Source organism: Macrobrachium rosenbergii, chromosome 19 (assembly GCF_040412425.1).
Source record: "Macrobrachium rosenbergii isolate ZJJX-2024 chromosome 19, ASM4041242v1, whole genome shotgun sequence".
Classification (NCBI taxonomy): Eukaryota; Metazoa; Arthropoda; class Malacostraca; order Decapoda; family Palaemonidae; genus Macrobrachium; species Macrobrachium rosenbergii.
In genome coordinates, this window is record NC_089759.1 from 595,918 (window position 1) to 615,385 (window position 19,468).

The following is a 19,468-nucleotide window of genomic DNA, read 5'->3' on the forward strand; positions in this document are numbered from 1 at the left end:
GTGCGGGTGACGCTAGATGGCGTTTTCTCCGAGTCAGGGACTTCTCCTACTGGTTGAGAGATTCGCTCCTCCCATGTCGTCCCCAGCTTCGCTGTGGTGGGGTGGGTGGTTCGTTTGCTCGAGCGTGTTCGGATCCTGTCTCGCCTCTCGTCTCCCCATCGGGCTCACGAAGTTTGGGTTTAGGTGTGGCCCCGCCGTATATTATGAACATTGTTCCTTTACCCATTCGCTTCTCCGGCGGGAGATAGGTGTGAAATGGTTCCATGTAATGCTAGTATTCGGACCCGGAGGGTTACCATCATTATTAATTTTGTTTATTGTTATTATTATCATAATTTATTGTTATTATTATTATTATTTTGTTTTACCATTTACGTGATTCCGGTCCCACACCTGGGGGCTCCGCCGTTATTTTTCTGGCAGCCCTTATGGTTGGTTCCTGGTTTCTCGTTCCTTCATTCCCCGGAGTCCTCCGGGGTATGAATCCTTAAACTTCCGCTCGTTGCATTTAAAGCTTATTGGCCCAATTTTTATTTGGTACTTCTTCTTCACCGGAGTATTCCGGTTGTAGTTGAGTTTCCCGGCCTTGCCGGCTTTATTTTGCTTAGAGTGTGAGGTTCATGTACTGTTACCTTTACAGACTGTTCGTTGTGAGGAGCCGGGGTGTACCGCCTCCCTTCAACAACCCTACGGGCACGTAGTGTGTCGGACCCACGCGGGTTGTGCGGTCCGGCTAGACGACCTGGTTGTTTGGCACCCCGATGGCTGTGAGGTTTGCTTCGCTCTCTCCTCAACCATCCAAGACGAGTCGGTAAGTGAAAGTCTTCTTTCCTCCGGTCCATGCTCCTCATACGTTACGTTGATTATATCTTCCGTCGGTCTTTGCATTCCTGACTAACCACAGGTTTCCTTGCAGGCGGATGAAAATTCCAAGAAGTCTGCCTTGGAATCCCTCCGGGCCAGGGTGGCTGGGTTCGGCAGAAATGTTCCGTCGGGGAAGCCCTACGTCCTCGACGCCAGGTTGAGGGATCTGCTTTACCCCGGCGCACGGGTGGCCGCAGCAGTTCCGAAAGAACTTGCCACCCCTATTATCCAGCAGATCCTCGATGCAACCCAGCCACCTCAAGTGGACATTTTGTACGCCGAGGTCTCGGAGGATGTTGCCGCACTAAATCTCGACTTGGAACCTATGAATACGGAGCAGGACCAGGTGGTAAGTGGAGAGGTAAGTGAGGAGGTTGGGGCGGGCCCCTCTTTGTTTAACTCCCCTGATTCATCTATGTCATCTTTTTCAGGTTTTGTGAAGTCTTCTTCTTTGGGTGATAGCGCTCCGTCTGCTATCCCCAAGTTGAAGACTTCATGGAAGGCGAAGGGCTATAAGTCCTCGTCTTCTAAGAAGGCATTGCCCTTCCCCCCGTCGAAGGCTAAGGTCCCAGGACCGGTAGCCTCCGGGAGTAAGTCTAGCTCCTCCGGCAAGGGCGCGAGTAAGAGGGCTGCAAAACCAAGCCCTCCTCCCCAGCCTCTTTTTGACGCACAAGCCCTGGCCACTGAACTGTACAAACAGTTCACGCAGGATCTAGACTCGAGGTTTGAGAAGATCTCCGAAAAGTTTGCCACTTATGACAGTGTACTGGAAGGTTTGGCTCGCCAACCTAAAGCCGAACCGCAGTACTCTATCCCCGACACTGCGGACCTCCCGCCGTTTGATGTCGGAAACCCTTGGCGGTTCGCACTCCGGGCCATCCAACATGATGGCAAACTCACCTTAGACGGTCTGGGCACGAGACGGTTGGAGGAGTTGGAGTTCTTCCCCCCCGATCTCTTGCCCCCTTATCCTGGCTTCGTGAGGCTTACCGAAGAAGCCTGGATTCGGTCAGACAAGGTTCCTAGGGAAACTGTCATCATCCCTAGAGACCAAGCCCAGTCGGCTCTCCTACGCACTCTGACGGAGTGGCAGGCAGTGAACACAAAATTGACCCCTTTCAAGGGCAATTTCACGATGTTCACCCTAGGTGAAGATCTTCCCACTCCTTGTATGGATAAAATTGCTCTGGCCACGACCCGAGCATGCCTCGATGGGAACCCCTTTCCTCAATTGAGGGAAACAGACCCTACTTCCTGGTATTCCCAGGAAGTAACGAGTTCTGGGTGGGCGCCTCCGTCCACTTTCACTGTAGGCAAGCTGGACCCTCTTTGCGCTTCCACGCAGTTTAGTGAGCAACTCCTAAGCTGCCGGAATCTTTGTTAAAGGCGGAGTTTGAGACCCGGACTAAGTTAGCCCGGTCCTTGAGCTCCGGCTGTCTTACCGAGGCTACTGCCGTCTCCGCTCGGACGAGCCCTTTTTCCAGGTCCTGGCTAAGTCTTTCCTGGCGACCTTCCAGTTAGACTTGCATGAGTTTGTTATGGCTAGGCTGGAATGTAGAAAATTTATTTTTGCTGACGCCACAATCCGCCACGAGCCTAACAAGCTCATTAAAGTTCAATCTGGGGACCTAACCTCTTCCCTGAAGGAGAGGTTACATCCGTCATGTCCGAAGCTACACGGGCCAATCAGAGTCTTCGCGCTCGGTGGGGAATTCCCACTTATAAGCGCAAGACCCCAGAATCGGCCGGCCCCAGACGAGAGGAGGAAAAAGGTTCAGGAGGCATAAGAGGCCTCATCAGGCGATGGTTCAAGCCGTCCCGGTCTCGGCAGTGGCCCAGCCATCTACCTCTAAGTCCCAACCCCAGCAGTATGTTTTGGTTCAACCAGCGGCACCCTCCTATGTATCCTCACCAGCATACAACCCCACATATGAAGGTCGTGGATTTTTTCACGGCCTCAACAGGGTGGCAAGGGGGAGGAAGGGGCAAGGCCCCCACAGAGGAAAATCAACACCACCCCAAGGGGGAGAGGTCGTGGTAGAGGGAACAAACCCGCTCCCTCCCACTGAGAAAACGCAGGTAGGCGGTCGCCTGTATTGGTTCAGGGACCAGTGGACCTTCAGCCCGTGGGCACACAGCATTGTGTCCAAGGGACTGGGGTGGAGCTGGATCAAGAATCCTCCCCCTCCAAACAGATTTTACCAGCCACCCACATCAATCCTACAGGATTATGTAAAAGGATTGCTCAACAAACGAGCAATAAAGAAAGCAAGGCACCTAAAATTTCAAGGCAGGCTATTCACTGTTCCCAAAAAAGGCTCCGATCAGCTAAGAGTGATCCTGGATCTGTCGCGTCTAAATCTCTACATAAAATGCGACAAGTTTCGCATGCTTATGGTAGCTCAGGTCCGGACTCTACTTCGCGTGGAGCCGTCACCACCTCTATCGATCTTTCAGACGCTTATTATCATGTCCCAGTTGCGCGAACTTCTCTCAGTTCCTCGGTTTCAGACTCGGGAACCAAGCCTACTCCTTCAGGGTCATGCCCTTCGGTCTGAACATTGCACCCAGGATATTCACCAAGCTGGCGGATACGGTAGTACAGCAGCTCCGGTCCCAAGGAATCTCCCTAGCAGCGTACCTGGACGACTGGATAATCTGGGCTCCAACTGTGCCGGAGTGTCAGAAAGCCACGTCCATAGTCACCAATTTCCTAGAGTCATTGGGTTTTCAGCTGAACAGGAGAAGTCCCGCCTGACTCGGAGTCTCGGTTTCAATGGCTGGGTCTTCAGTGGGACCTGTCCTCCCACACGTTGTCTCTCCCTCCTTCCAAGAGGAAAGAGATAGCGTCTCTCACCAAGAGGTTTCTCAAAAATCAGTCAGCATCCCGCCGGTCCCAGGAAAGGGTCCTCGGGTCTCTCCAGTTTGCTTCAGTAACAGACCTGCTCTTGAAAGCCAAGTTAAAGGACATAAACAGGGTGTGGCGGAGCCGAGCAAACACCAAGCTCAGGGACAGGGTCTCCTCTATCCCTCGGATCTTAAAGACAAGGCTTCGACCTTGGACCACAGTCAAGGGCCTGTCCAAAGCAGTCCCACTTCAGTTTCCCCCTCCGGCACTAGTTATCCACACAGACGCTTCTCTAAGCGGCTGGGGGGGATATTCACCAAAACAAAAAGTACAGGTAACGTGGTCCACAATGTTTCAGCAGTTCCATATAAACACCCTGGAAGCCATGGCGGTCTTTCTGACGCTGAAGAAAATCCGCCCTCCCAATCGGATTCATATCAGGTTGGTGCTAGACAGCGCAGTGGTGGTTCATTGCATCAACAGGGGCGGCTCCAAATCAGGTCGAGTAAACCAAGTAATGGTAGCTATCTTCTCCCCTGGCGAACAAGCACGGTTGGCACCTGTCAGCCACCCACCTGGCAGGCGTCCGGAACGTGGTGGCGGATTCTCTGTCCAGGACTACTCCGTTGGAGACGGAGTGGTCCCTGGACGCGGAATCTTTTCAGTGGATTTGCCGCCGGGTCCCGGGACTCCAAGTGGATCTGTTCGCAACAGAGAGCAACTTCAAGCTCCCTGTTACGTAGCCCCCAACCTGGACCCTCAGGCGTTATGCCACAGACGCAATGACAGTAGATTGGAACAGTTGGGAGAGAATTTATCTGTTCCCTCCAATAAATTTACTGCTGAAAGTTTTACACAAACTGAGGACATTCAAAGGTCAACCAGCTCTGGTAGCCCCCTATTGGCCGAAGAGCAATTGGTTCCCTCTCCTTCAGGAACTGGGCTTGCGGAGTTTTGGATTCCCAAGCCCATTCTGACCCAGACAGTACAAACCAAGACTGTGTCAGCTTCCTCAAGGATTCAAGATGCCCTAGCTTTATGGACTTTATAAAGTTCGCAGCTCAAAAGGAGCAAACATTGACCCTGTCAACACTCTGTTTTTAGAATCAGATAAAAGAGATTCTACTATTAGGCAATATGACTCAGCAGTCAAGAAGTTAGCCTCCTTCCTGAAAGCTTCTGAAGCCAAAATTATGACGACTAATTTAGGAGTTTCCTTCTTTAGGTCACTGTTTGAGAAAGGCCTGGCTCCATCTATTACCACAGTCAAGTCGGCATTGAAGAAAGTATTTCTTTACGGCTTTAAAATTGACCTTACAGATTCTTATTTTTCATCCATCCCCAGAGCATGTGCTCGTCTGAGGCCAGTTTCACGTCCACATTCGGTTACTTGGTTTCTCAACGACGTCCTTAAATTAGCGTCAGAGTTGGATAACTTAAATTGCTCTTATCAAGATCTGTTAAGGAAAACCTTATTTTTACTTAGTTTGGCTTCAGGTGCTAGAATTTCAGAGCTGTCAGCTCTCACTAGAGGTGGTAATTTTGTTAACTTCCTCCCATCCGGAGAAGTCCTCCTCTCCCCTGACCCTAGTTTTTTAGCTAAAAACGAAGACCCACAGGACAGGTGGTCTCCCTGGAAGGTGGTGCCCCTTCCTCAAGATCAATCTTTATGTCCAGTCCATACACTTAAATCTTATCTCTCAAGAACTCCACAGAGTAAGTCGGGTCCTCTTTTATCAGGGAGAAAGGTGGTACTCTTTCCCTTAATGGTATAAGACAACAGATTCTGTATTTCATTAAACAAGCCAACCCAGACTCAGTTCCTAAAGTTCATGATATTCGAGCAGTGGCTACTTCTACTAATTATTTTCATAATATGGACTTTTCAGAGTTATCAAAATATACGGGTTGGAAATCACCTCTAGTGTTTAAACGCCACTATTTAAAATCACTCAAGCCCTGAAATATTCTACTGTAGCAGTGGAAAGTGTCATCTCCCCACATTAAATAATTATATACTTTCCTTTTCCCCCCCGCCCGCCTACCTCATTTGCTTTTCTGCTTGTTTTCCTGGTAGTTTATGCCTCACTGCCTAGCTCTTCATGTTGATATGTTTGTGTTTTATGATGGAAAACTGTAACCTGATTAGCCATAATTGTTTCGTTTGCGGGGTACTGGACAGTTTTTGTTGGCTCCACGTACCCCGGATATTTGCGTTTGTTATTTTCATTAGTCTTGCCTCTTACATGTTTAAGCCTAAGTTTACATATATAGTTTTTAAGTTGTATTTCTTGTTCTGTGCACATTTCATGTTTCACTACTTTTAAGTAATTTTAAGATTTTTGAGGTTTTCTACCCATCAGTCAGGAGACCTCCAGTGTTTGGTAGTGTTAAGTTTATTGGTGTGCCTTAAAGTTAAGTTGCCTTACTTTTAAGTATTCTTGCTTCATGGAAGAGATTCTTTAATTAAATTATTTTCGTTACAATTTTGCCTTTTCTTCAGGTTACCCCCCCTTGTTTTCCAGTAGTAGCAGTCTTGGCATGATTCTCTATCACTATTTCACCGGCTGACACGGGACTGGACTCAGAAAAGGGATTTTGACAGAGGAAAAATCTATTTCTGAGGAAGGTCCCGTGTCACCCGGTGACCCTCCTGTCTAGTCTAGTACTCCTCCCCTTCTTGCACATGCCAAGTCTGGGGTTAGTGCTAGCATGGAATGAAGTAGGTGGCGCTGGTGTCGCCGTCCTGGCGGGTGTTGAGTGTGGGAGCTGTAACGGCTCACCGCTCTTTTACAGGGGTTTTGATAAGGAGAGATCTTTCGAGTATATTTCCGTGGTAGTGGTATTTCACTCACCCTTCATTATACCGACGTCTTCTAAAAGACGGTCGACTGGGGGTAGTAACCCCAGCTTTCCTGAAAGCTCTTTTTCTCTGGTATATCTAGCATTGTTATACCTAGAAATTCGTGCTGTAATGGAATTTCACCGGGTGACACGGGACCTTCCTCAGAAATAGATTTTTCCTCTGTCAAAATCCCTTTTTTATCCCTAAAATAGGTCTAGGAAATTAACCTGCATCCAAGAGGCTGAAGGTAAAGTTTTGCATAGGTCTACCCCAACCTCAAACAAAGGTTAACCTTTGCTAAATAGTAATCAGAATTTGTGTATTATTATTATCATTATTATAATTATTATTATTATTATTATTATTACTATTATTGTTGTCATTTTAAAGCTGGGGTCTTGCTAGATCGATGGGGCATACTAGTATGATGCGCAACTTACCTTAATTACCAGAAAAATCTGGACTCTGGCCTTGGGGACAGCTAAAATTACAGACAACAAAATATGCCTGAAGGGCTACTTCAAGGGGAAAGTGATTAGATAAACTCTGGGGTTTAACTGAATTCAGTATATTTACATAAGAAACACATCAGAAGAATGATAGCATAATTCTGGAGAAATGAGGCGAAGCAAATGACGGGAAATTCCAGGTGGGAATACAAATGGGTTGCCTGCTTCAAAGTTGTTGAAACAAAGTAAGGAGGGCCACTAAGCTCACAGATGATATGCAAGTCCACAGTGAAAACTCTTAATCTGTAATCAAAACACTTACAGTTAGTTAACCAGCTCTAGCACTGAAATGAAGGAATGGAGGAATTGCATAGAAGATGCCTAAACTGAACTCGATTCCCTTGACTCGGACATCAAACGATTACGTTACTCTTCTCGCAACTGCTTTGCAAATTAGACAGCACAAATGTAAAGCATACAGGTCTCACTGTAATTATATCACACTATGAAAGGAAAGGAACACAGTTGGAGAATAACAGGGAACGTGGCTGACGAAAAACCTTAAATCCTGGTACTTTACCTTTTCTTTAGGAGCTGAAGTTTCTTCTTATGAGGGCCAGCGAATGAGTGAATTAATTCACATTGAAAGTTACCTTTTACTGCGAGCCACGTGTCTGAAAATGGCAGTGGATAGAACAAGTGACGGAGCTCTGGAGTCCGTGGCGCCGCCGACAATTCTGAGGGATAGCGTCTCGTCCAGGACTCTTTTATAGCATCGGAAGTTACAGCTTTTCTTCCTAGATGGAGTTGTGATCACTCTGCTGACGTGGGAACTGCGGGCCGCATGGTTTCAAATGCAAAATGATGGAACGCACGTGGTCCACCCGCCAGCTGACTTGCCTCGGGTGACGATTAGCCCTTGGCAGGGGTCACCTGGAATATAGGGATTTCTGACCACTTTGGACAAGAAGGGTTTTAAAGGGGTTTTCCCCCCAAAAAGGCAGTGGGGAGAGGTTTTTGGGGCAAATTTCTCACAGAGAATCATACTAAATTTGCCTTATTTAATTACTGTACCTAGTCCTTTTACTTTAAATTTAGTGCAAAAAATGAGGCATAGGAGGGAATTATTATTATTATTATTATTATTATTATTATTATTATTATTATTATTATTATTATTATTATTATTATTATGATGCTGTCAATTGGGTCACTGCTGAAGGTTGGGGAAAACATGCAGGTGTGCGAGGCAGTTAGCCTGCCAAGGCAAAGCCTTAGGTACACTGGTACTTAGGTTCCAACTTCTTTTATGACTTGTATGGCTAAGGTGGCAGCAGCCTTTCCTTTTAATTGAAGGACCTTGGTTCAATCCTGATGTGAGTCAGCAATTTATTTCTGTTCCACACAGGATTGTGTGTAGATCATTTCAATCATATTCACTCTGAAGGGATAATTCGAATGAAATGCTGTCAGTTGGGTCACTGCTGAGTCAGGAGGTTGGGGAAAACATGCTGGTATGCGAGGCAGGCAGTTAGCCTGCCCAAGTAAAGCCTTAGATACAGTGGTACATAGGTTACAACTTCTTTTATGACTTGTGTGGCTTAGTTGGCAACAGCCCTGCCCTCAATTGAAAGACCTGGGTTCGATCCTAATGTGAGTCAGAAATTTATTATTATTATTACAGTATACACTATCCTCGAAGGCTCTTTTCTCTTGACTGGCCCTTTTACATCTTAATTCTACCATTGTCTCTCTGTCTCTCTATCCCTTCCCCGAAGCCACCCCTCGTACTAATGCTGCCTTTTGAATGTCATTTTCCTGTGGTTGTCATGGGTCTCTTTTTGATGAGGTAACTGCTGTTACCCTTTCTCAGTAATACTTTTATGGTATACATTATTCTTTTATGCTTTTTATATTTCTGGATCGGGGTCCCGTGTCAGCTGGTGAAATAATCCATTCAGCACTTATTTCTAGGTAATTCTGTTGCTAGATACCAGAGAAAAGCTAAATGTAAAGCTGGGGTTAATACCCCCAGAGCAAGCTCCAAGAAATGGAGTCGTATATGGTAAAGGGTGAGATTGTCACAATCACGGGACCCTGCCCTATAAAGATTCCCAATGTCAAAAGTCCCAACGAGAGAGGTGCCGATACAAGCCCATGCACTACTCGCGGACTGTACACAAGGCAACACTAGTCACATTCCATTTTAGCTCGCGATTTCGTTCACACGTAATTTCGTTGTGATCCTTATTTTGTGCTCTATTTTGGTATTTTTATGGCATTCTCGCAAGGTTCTTCTTCAACAACTTGAGTACCAGTGTTTTATTGTTTTTTAGGCGATTGAGGCTCCTTATTTTCCTTTAGTTTAATAATTAAAGGGATTTATAACGCCCATCTCGATCTCCTCTCACGGCGTCTCTTGACCTCTCTTGGTCTTGGGTCGGCACGTTTGTTTTGTTTTATTTATTAGTATCCCTTTTTGTCTGGGATATTTTCCCAATTAATGATTCCTAACTTTAGTGGGTTTGATTAATTTTATGTTTGTTCTGTACCCCTTTACTACGGGAAGTGCTGTTTAGCGTTTAGGCTACGAGCTACCCCCTCGGGCCCATTCGCTTTTTATCATGGCTTCATTACGGGTAGTGATGTTTAGCGTTTAGGCTATGAGCTACCCCCTCGGGCCCATTCGCTTTTTATCATGGCTTCATTACGGAAGTGCTGTTTAGCGTTTAGGCTTTACGAGCTACCCCCCGGGCCCATTCGCTTTTATCATGTCTTCATTACAGAAGTGATGTTTAGCGTTTAGGCTACGAGCTACCCCCTCGGGCCCATTCGCTTATTATCATGGCTTCATTATGCCTTAATTTTGTCCCATACTTCTCTTAGCCTTGGGGGATCTTATTTTCATTGGTACTGTTACGGTTTTTACTTTGTTTTTATAATTTTTTTTATTTTGTGAATTTTGTGTTCCCTTCCTGGTCAAGTACTGTCTTGCTGTTTATATCGGGACTCGATAGGAGATCTATGGAAGTCTCAGTGAGCGGTTGTGTTTTTGTTGTGAATATTATTATAATACAGTTGGTTTGTATTATTCTGTAGTTTCGTATTTTCTTTTGTTGATAGTGTTTTTGTTGTTGGTTTAGGATGTTGTCGTCTTTGTTTGTTGATTTAGTGACAAAAGACGTTTTGGGATGAAAGAACGCACCCACTTGGGGGCGCATGCGTCATTTTCCTTGGTTGAAGAAAAGCCGGGGCAGAAGAGAGGATTCAGCAAAGGAGGAGCGCCGTTCTTAGTCCTGGCCGTCAAATCGTGATATATCATACATATATCTCAAGAAGTATTCCTTTTAAAAGTGTTTTATTACAATTCAGCTAAGTATCAATTGGTTGTTATATCTTGTGTTATTTTGTGGTATGCATACTGTCGAGGTGACATAATTTGTATTAATTGGTTGATAACTTGGATAGTTTGCACTGGCAAACTGTGAACAGTTGGCTGTTAATAAAGTTACGGTAAGCCTATGATTACTGTCGATTGTTTTTGAATATTTTAATGAAGTAGCATAGAGAAAGAGTCCATTTGTCTCTTAATAACGAGCCTGGGGGCGTGAAATAGAAATTTAATATAGTTTAACATCAATTATTTCACGCTTATTGAAATGTTTGTTTAGTTATTTATTTGGCTCTTATAAGTAACTAAATTTGGTGCCGTGACCAGGATTTGATATGGTTCCGAATTAAAAGGAATTGTCGTCGCACTAGCTTGAAGCCAACGCAGACTGATCGTTAGCGTTTTTTTTTTTTGTTTCTGGAATTAGTCAACAACAGTAGTTGAGTCAGCAGAAAAAATTACCTACGTCATCTGTACGGTATTCATCCATTTGCTTGGTAAACTGAATTGTGTTTATGATATTTTCCTATGGTGTGTCTTCGTTTATTGTATTGTGAAGTTTATTTGATTTCGTGCGGCGTTAAGGAATATTCTTATGTTGATTGAAATTTGATGAGTTGCACTGGTAACCATTATCGTTAACGTTCGGACGATCACCTTGTTTGTTGGAACGGAGGACCTATGGGAAATTGATCGATTTTTGTATTGTTTGATAATGAATTCAATGCATTGAATAATAAAGCGGTAGTTCATTTCCTTCGCCTCTCTTGGCTTCATAGTCTCCTTTGCTTTCGTTATTTACTGGATTTCTTAGCAACTATGGCAATGTCAAGAACACACAAAGTGGTAGTGATAGGACACTCACAAGTGGGATATATGAAAGATTACTTCCGAAGAATAAATGACTTGGAGCAAACTAAATCTAATGTTCCATTGGAGTTTATAGTACACTCGAATCCCGGTGCCGCTTGTGACGATATATCATTGGATGATATTGCAGATTATGACCCTGAAGTAGTAGTGTTATTTATCGGAAGTAATGATATAGATAATGAAGATCCTTGTTCGATAAATGACATCAGGAATAATATTACGGGTCTCATAGATGATTTTAATGAACTTGACACAGTTCAAATGTCATACATAGTCACAATAGAACCACGAACATCGACAAGATATTTGGACCCTGATGAATACCGCAAGGGTAGGAATAAATTGAACAAAAAGTTAAGGCAAACTAACTATGACATAATAGGCAATGGCCTCACAGAAGCTGATTTGGCCAACGACAGAGTCCATTTGAATTATGAAGCCAGTAAAGAGTTAGCAAAGAAAATCTACAGGAGAATTAGAGATGATGCTGTACCACAAGGATGGTGGTAGCATAAAACAAAGAAAGGATCGGCACTGGTCGACCTATCCAATGTAATATACGTTTATGGGGTCAAGTGGGGTGGGGATTTGAAACTACTCATAATAAAATTCAATTATTTGAAATTTCTTCTTGATATATTTATGATTGGCGATAATTGTTGTAGGGAATAAATTTTGAACTTCTGAATTTGGTGTTTGGGTAAATTTGAAATTTTGTGAATTTTGTGAATTTTATTGGTCTTGATTGTTTGATAATTCTTGAGCAAGATGTCTGAGTTGGAAACTTTAGTGAAGAAGCGTGGAGGTCACAAATCTGTGATCTCTAATTGGTTAAAAAGATGGAAGCTATCATTGCTGATGGTGACGCCAATACAATTTACTCCTGGGAGACCTTATAAGTAAACAATGGAAAATTGTACAAGAGTTGGATGAAAAAATATTAGCTTTGACTAATGAAGATGGTCAAGTGGATGAAATGATAAAACAATCCGACTATGAAATGAATATTGGTGTTCACATACGTAGAATGAGTACCGCTGTTACTAACATACAAGGTAGAAATCCATCTCAACCAACGTTGCCTGTTACAACCGGTATAAGACTGCCAAAATTAGATCTTCCACATTATAAAGGGGATGTGTTGGAATGGAGTACATTCTGGGAATTGTTCAATGTGTCAGTACATCAGCGTTCTGATCTAGAACCAATTCAAAAGTTTTCGTACTTAAGGAGTATACTTGAAGGTGAAGCTCTGACATTGATATCAGGTTTCAAGCTCGAGAGTGATAAGTATCATCAGGCTGTAAAACTACTTCAGTCTACGTATGGCAAAAGGACGAGATTAAACTCTGTCTAGTGAAGAGACTTTTGGAAACAGAGTCTCCTAATGCGGATGCTGAATCGCTCCAAAACTTCAGAGCTAACTTTGAGTGCTCTATTAGATCGCTTGAAAGTGAAAATTTAGATCTAAACGAGCTTTACACAATTCTTCTCTACACCAAGCTGCCTAGAAATATCAGTGAGGTGGTAAAACGCAGAAGTGGAGACGACTGGTTGAAGTTCGACACTTTTAAGAAGTACTTAGAAGAAGAAATTCATAATTTGAAAGTTTTTAATCCAATGGAAACACGTGAACCTGGAACATTGTCTTCTGTATCTACTTTTACCATCAATCAAGCTCAGTCGGTGAGGCCAAAGACAAAGAACTTGAAGATAAATGTGAATAAGTCAGGTTCAAACCAACGCAGGGAATGTGCTTTATGTGAAGGCGAGCATTGGTGGACGCAGTGCAAGACCTATGCTAACAGAGAAAAAGAAGTTGAATCGTCTCGGGTCTTTGCGATTGTGTTAAGTTCACATGCTGTGCGTCAAGCAAACATTTCAGTGTGGATTGTGAGAGGCGAAGCTGTGGTAACGGTTGTAAACTGAAACATCATCGTGTTCTTTGTGATAAAATTCAAACCAGTGGACCAAATAAAACCAACACTAAAAGTGGAGTACAGGTAGGAACACTTTCTGTAAAGGAACAAGGCCAAAACACCAGTAAAAGATCTATACTCCCAACAGCCACAATCGCGTTGAAGGGTAAAAGAAGACAAATAGTGCGTCTTGAGGCCTATTGGATACCTGTGCTGAAAGATCCTTTATCAAAAGGTCAGCACTTACAGAACTACAATACAAATCTAAAGGCATTGAAAAGATAGCCTTAAGGGGTTGTTTAACAAGCAAACCTGTAGATGAATACGAAACAGTAAGTGTGTCTGTACCTCATAAAGGTAGATTGATCATAATGGATTGTATTGTGGTGGATGAGCTGCCAGAATATACAAAAAGGTTTAATGTCAAAGGGAATTTGAGAACTTTGTGTAAAATTAAGATCAATTTGGCCGATAAGGATTTCGATTTACCAGTTGAAAGTCAGGCACCTATTGAGTTACTGATAGGTGTAGACAATGTGTATAATATACTACATCCAGGATTCAGAAAGTTCAGACAACTAGTGTTGTTACCAACTATATTTGGCTATGTGGTAACAGGATCATGTAGTGCTCCCCCTGTGAAGGAAACTCATGTAACAATTTTAAAGCTAGCAGTGAATGAAGAAGTTATTGGGGCTACTAATGAATATGAACCTAATGTGAAAAATGATTTGGATACCTTATGGAATTTGGATAAAATGGGTATTGATTGCAGCGAACTGAAGGAACAAGATCAGAAAGTTCTGAAGGATTTTGAAAGCACAATAACCTTTTCTGAGACTGATAAACAATATGTTGTGGCCTTGCCATGGAAGACTAATAAATTAAGGCTTCCATCCAATTATGGTATAGCACTGAGCCGGGTAAAACAACAATGTGTTAAGTTTCAGAAAAATAATGAATACCTGGACCACTATCAAAAAATCCTGAAGGATCAGGAAGATAGGGGGTTTATAGAAAGGGTAGAAGAAAATAACACGGTTGTGAATTGTCATTACTTGACACATCATGGCGTACGCAAGGACAGTGTCACAACCCCAGTAAGAATAGTATTTGACTGTTCCTTAAGACAAGGCAAGACAGGATTGAGCCTTAACGACTGTTTGTGGACTGGACCACACATAACCACAGATTTACTCAAAGTCCTACTGCAATTCAGAACGGACACCTTTGCTTGCATCAGTGACATCGAGAAGGCGTTTCTCATGGTACAACTGCTCAGAAGAAGACCGAAATTACACAAGGTTTCTATGGTTAGAGAATCCAACAGACCCAAATAGTAAATTAATAACATTCAGATTCAGAGTTGTATTGTTTGGTGCCACTTGTTCGCCTTTTCTCTTAAACGCCACCATCAAATCACATTTAGCTTATACAAGGAGTGGCACTGGTCACCCTGAAATGGCAAATATAAAGTGTGGCACTGGTCACTTTGATTTGATAGATACCATAAGGAGAGGCTTATATGTGGATAACCTGCAATTCACCTCTGACAGTGAAGATGAACTAGTCGACCTATTCTTCAACGCAAAACAAGATCTTTGCTCAGGCACATCTATACCTGAAAGAGTGGATTAGCAATAGTGACTCACTAACCACTGTGGCTCAAGCCTACCGTATTGCGTCTGAAAAAATAACACACAAAGTGTTGGGTTTGAAATGGAACATACAGGAAGATATACTAACCGTAACTCCTGAACATCTTAAGTCCGGTCGGACTAAACGCGAAATATTAAGTGCAGTTGCGCAAATCTATGACCCATTAGGAATGCTTATCCCTGTCACGATAAGAGCAAGGATATTCCTACAGAGTATGTGGAAACAACAACTAAATTGGGATGAACAACTTACCGTTCCTTTGGAAGAACAATGGAAAGTTTTGTCCAAAGATCTGGATGACAGTCTAACAATTTCTTTTCCTAGAAACACTAGTCTGGGGAAAGCAGACTCCCTTCACATATTCTGTGATGCTAGCAAAACATCGTGCGGTTGCGTGGCATACAGGACAAATGGCAGATCCTCTCATATAATAATAGCAAAAGGTAGAGTAGCGCCCATGAAGGAATTAACCATTCCAAAATTGGAATTGATGGCATTATTGTTGGGTTGAGGCTGTGTAAGTTTATAATCGAATCCTTTAAGGAAAATGAATTTAAAAGGATAATTGTCTGGTCAGACAGCAAAGTCGCCCTAGGTTGGCTAGTGTCAAAGAATACTTTGCCTGTGTTCAGTAAAAATAGAGTGAGTGAAATAAACTCTCTAATTCCGGGAGCAATCTTATCCTATGTACCCTCTAGTGAAAACCCCAGTGATTGGATAACACGGGGAAAGAGGGCTGAAGAGATCACCAACAACTCTTTTTGGTGGGGAGGGACCCTCCTGGTTAAAAAAATCACACCTGGCCAATTGATAGGACATGGGTGGCAGATGCACAAACGCAGGTTGAAAGTGTTCTGGTCCATACTATAGGGGCAATGAAGAAACTCACCTGCTGAATTGGGAAAGGTTCAGCAGGGTAGGTAAATTTTATAGAACTGTCGCATGGATAATGCGTTTTTAACAAATTGTAAATTAATTAATAATAGGAAATTAGGAATTTATCCTTGGAGGAGCTACAGAAAGCTAAATCCAAGACGATTGTCCTCTTACAAAGGAATATTTCTCTGAAGAATATGAAAGTTTAAGAAGGGGATAAAAACCCAAAGTCAACTCTCATAAAAGCAGTTAAATCTCTATTTGGACAGAGATATAATAAAATGCAGAGGTAGGCTGGAACATGCACAGCTAACAGAGGAAGCGAAGTTTCCAGTTTTACTGCCAAAAGGTTGTTTTTTTACAAAACTAATAATAAGGGAACATCATGATATGCAAGCTCATATGGGAGTGAACATAACTGTGGCTAGCGTGAGACAAGAATTTTGGATCCCACAGCTTAGACAGTTGACCAAGAGCGTAATCCATCATTGTGTCGCTTGCAAAAGGACACAGGGCAAACCCTATAGAGCAAATGTTGTTCCACCCTTACCAGAATTTAGGGTGCAACGAAAACAACCGTTTACCATCACAGGCGTGGATTACACCGGAGCATTGTGGACGAAAGGGAAAAATCAAAATCCAGAAAAGGCATATGTTATCTTATTTACATGCCCAGTGACTAGAGGCATCCATGTGGAGCTAGTGAAAAATCAGTCCTGCGACTCGTTCCTCATGGCCTTTAGGAACTTTTGCAGCCGAAGAGGATTCCCTTCATTAATGTTGAGTGATAATGCCACCACGTTTGTTGCGGCCTCGGAATATCTTAAGGTGATGGCAGAAAACATCCTAGTACAAGAACATCTGAATAAAGTGGAGTGTCAATGGAAGTTCATCCCGGCAAGAGCACCATGGTTCGGAGCCATCTGGGAGAGATTGATTGGGCTTTTAAAGGCATGCCTGAAAAAGGTGGTGGGTCGAGCTCTGCTCAGGTATGATGAATTATCTTGCTTAATGATAGAGCTCGAATCCATTATCAATGATAGACCATTGAGTTATACTCCAGGGGACTTGGATCAATTGGAAATCTTGACCCCCAACCATTTGATCCTAGGAAGGAAACTGAGATCCTTCCCTAGAGAAGTAGTGAATTGGGAGGAAGTCTCTAAAGACCCTCTGTATAATGACAACAGGGGTACAGGAAAAAGATTTTTATACATCACCAAGTTATGTGATGATCTGTGGAAAAGATGGGAGAGGGAGTATCTGACTTCTCTCCGTGAATCTCATCGTACAGGAAACAAACATAGTTCCTGGCCTAAAGTGGGTGATGTGGTACTTATCCATGACGAAGGGCCAAGGAATAGGTGGAAAATGGGTCAGGTTATTCAGCTGCATGTGGGACCGGACAATATATTACAGTGGTTACACTCCGGACCACACATGGTCAAATCATGCGACCTGTCGTCAAGTTGTACCCCCTTGAACTGTGGCAGGAGTTGGAAGACACTGCTCCTGCTGAAATGGAACTAAAAGGCACCCGTCCAATTAGGAAAACCGCTCAAAAGGCTGCTGAGGTCAGAAAGGCCCTCATTGATGCAGGACTACTGTAAATATCTTTTTGCTTGTTGGGAGTGTATCGGGACTCGATAGGAGATCTATGGAAGTCTCAGTGAGCGGTTGTGTTTTTGTTGTGAATATTATTATAATACAGTTGGTTTGTATTATTCTGTAGTTTCGTATTTTCTTTTGTTGATAGTGTTTTTGTTGTTGGTTTAGGATGTTGTCGTCTTTGTTTGTTGATTTAGTGACAAAAGACGTTTTGGGATGAAAGAACGCACCCACTTGGGGCGCGCATCGTCATTTTCCTTGGTTGAAAAAAGCCGGGGCAGAAGAGAGGGATTCAGCAAAGGAGGAGCGCCGTTCTTAGTCCTGGCCGTCAAATCGTGATATATCATACATATATCTCAAGAAGTATTCCTTTTAAAAGTGTTTTATTACAATTCAGCTAAGTATCAATTGGTTGTTATATCTTGTGTTATTTTGTGGTATGCATACTGTCGAGGTGACATAATTTGTATTAATTGGTTGATAACTTGGATAGTTTGCACTGGCAAACTGTGAACAGTTGGCTGTTAATAAAGTTACGGTAAGCCTATGATTACTGTCGATTGTTTTTGAATATTTTAATGAAGTAGCATAGAGAAAGAGTCCATTTGTCTCTTAATAACGAGCCTGGGGGCGTGAAATAGAAATTTAATATAGTTTAACATCAATTATTTCACGCTTATTGAAATGTTTGTTTAGTTATTTATTTGGCTCTTATAAGTAACTAAAGTTTAGGCTACGTGGTTCCCCCTCGGGCCTATTCGCTTATTATTTTGGCTTTATTTTGCCTTATTTTAGACTCTCACTTCTCTGAGCTTATGGGAACATGATTTTCATTGGTACATTTAAGTTTTGACCTTGTTCTCAGATGCTTTTGAATTTTGTTAATTATTTTGGGTACTTTCATTTAACTGGAGGTCGGCCATTTCCCTTCACGTTGATGTCGTGTTGGGCCTGCCTATCCTCCTACATGTACCTTATAGAAAATTTTTGTTTTATTATGCATTATTTGAGTTATTAGTTAGCCTTTACCCCTCTCCTAGGCTTCCTTCCTTTGCATCGCCTCAGTTAGGTTAGCCTAGGGGTTGGCTATAGCACTTTTTCCCTTCGGGGAAAAATCGTTAAGGGAGGGGCGATCTCGATCTGTACGTATGAGTTTCATGTCTGTGATTTCGTTCTGTACATATGTGTTTTATGTCTGGTGCTTCCCTTTGTTTGGTTTTGGCTTGGATATATTGCCTACGTCCACCCTCTCCCTGTTTCGGCTTTTCACTTAGGCTAATGTTCCTAATAAGTTAAGCTGGAATAGCGAGGGTTTACCTGCGTAGCCTATCCTAGTTCAATCCTTCTTTGGGTTGCTTACCAATGGTGACCGGGAGTGCTCTCCCCACTCCTGTTCACACTCCTTTTACCGACTATATATATATTATTTTGTGGTATCGAGAATCCCCTTCTCCCCCTTTTATCCTTTGCTCTCTCTCTCCCCTTGGTTCGTTTTCAAGGTTTGTTAACTTTCCAAGGCTTGAGAGCAATTTATCCTTATTTTGTGCTGTGGCCTACATCCCCTCCCTCTGCATTGATTGGTTGTCCCTCGGTGTGTCTGACCTTATCGGTTGGCACTCCACCTGGACCTGGAGGTGACCGGGAGTGCTCTCCCACTCCTGTTCACACTCCTTTGCCTTTCTTTGCTCTCCTGGCTGTAGAGGTTTTTGCCCTTCCTCTCCTTTTCTCTCGCTCTTGTCGTGCAACACAGCTCACATAGCGAGGGGATCTATGAGATCTCTGGGCACCTGGGGAGTGCTGTCCCACCCCTGGTCGCTACTTTGGGTTACCAACCTCCTGGCATATCCTTCCCCCTTCCTTTTACGTCGACTATTTCCCTTCGTGGTGCTTCCTACAGGTTCGCACCTCACTGTTGGGATCTCATACGAGGCCAGTTAGCGTTTTCCACCTAACTGTCTTCTGCTTTATTTACTTTCGGCGTTCCCCCTCCTTTTTGCTACTACCTGTTCGGTGTTTCGTTATCTTGTTGGGCGCTCTCCTTGCTTACTGCTCCGGCAATTTTAGTGTTTAGTGGTTGGCGTTTATTCCACCCACCGCTATCACTTCGTTCAGGATATCCTCCTCCGGGGGTTTTCC

At 43.4% G+C, this 19,468-nt stretch overlaps 1 protein-coding gene and 1 long non-coding RNA gene across 2 annotated transcripts in view; both read left to right on the forward strand.

Moving 5' to 3' along the window:
* LOC136848545 (RNA cytidine acetyltransferase-like) overlaps positions 1-19,468 on the forward strand; it is a 427,260-nt gene that overhangs the window by 103,177 nt on the left and 304,615 nt on the right. The gene's annotated exons all lie outside the window — the stretch shown is intronic.
* On the forward strand, positions 566-1,771 carry LOC136848541 (uncharacterized). The gene is made up of 2 exons (XR_010856044.1): positions 566-811; positions 917-1,771. It is a non-coding gene; the product is annotated as an uncharacterized lncRNA (long non-coding RNA).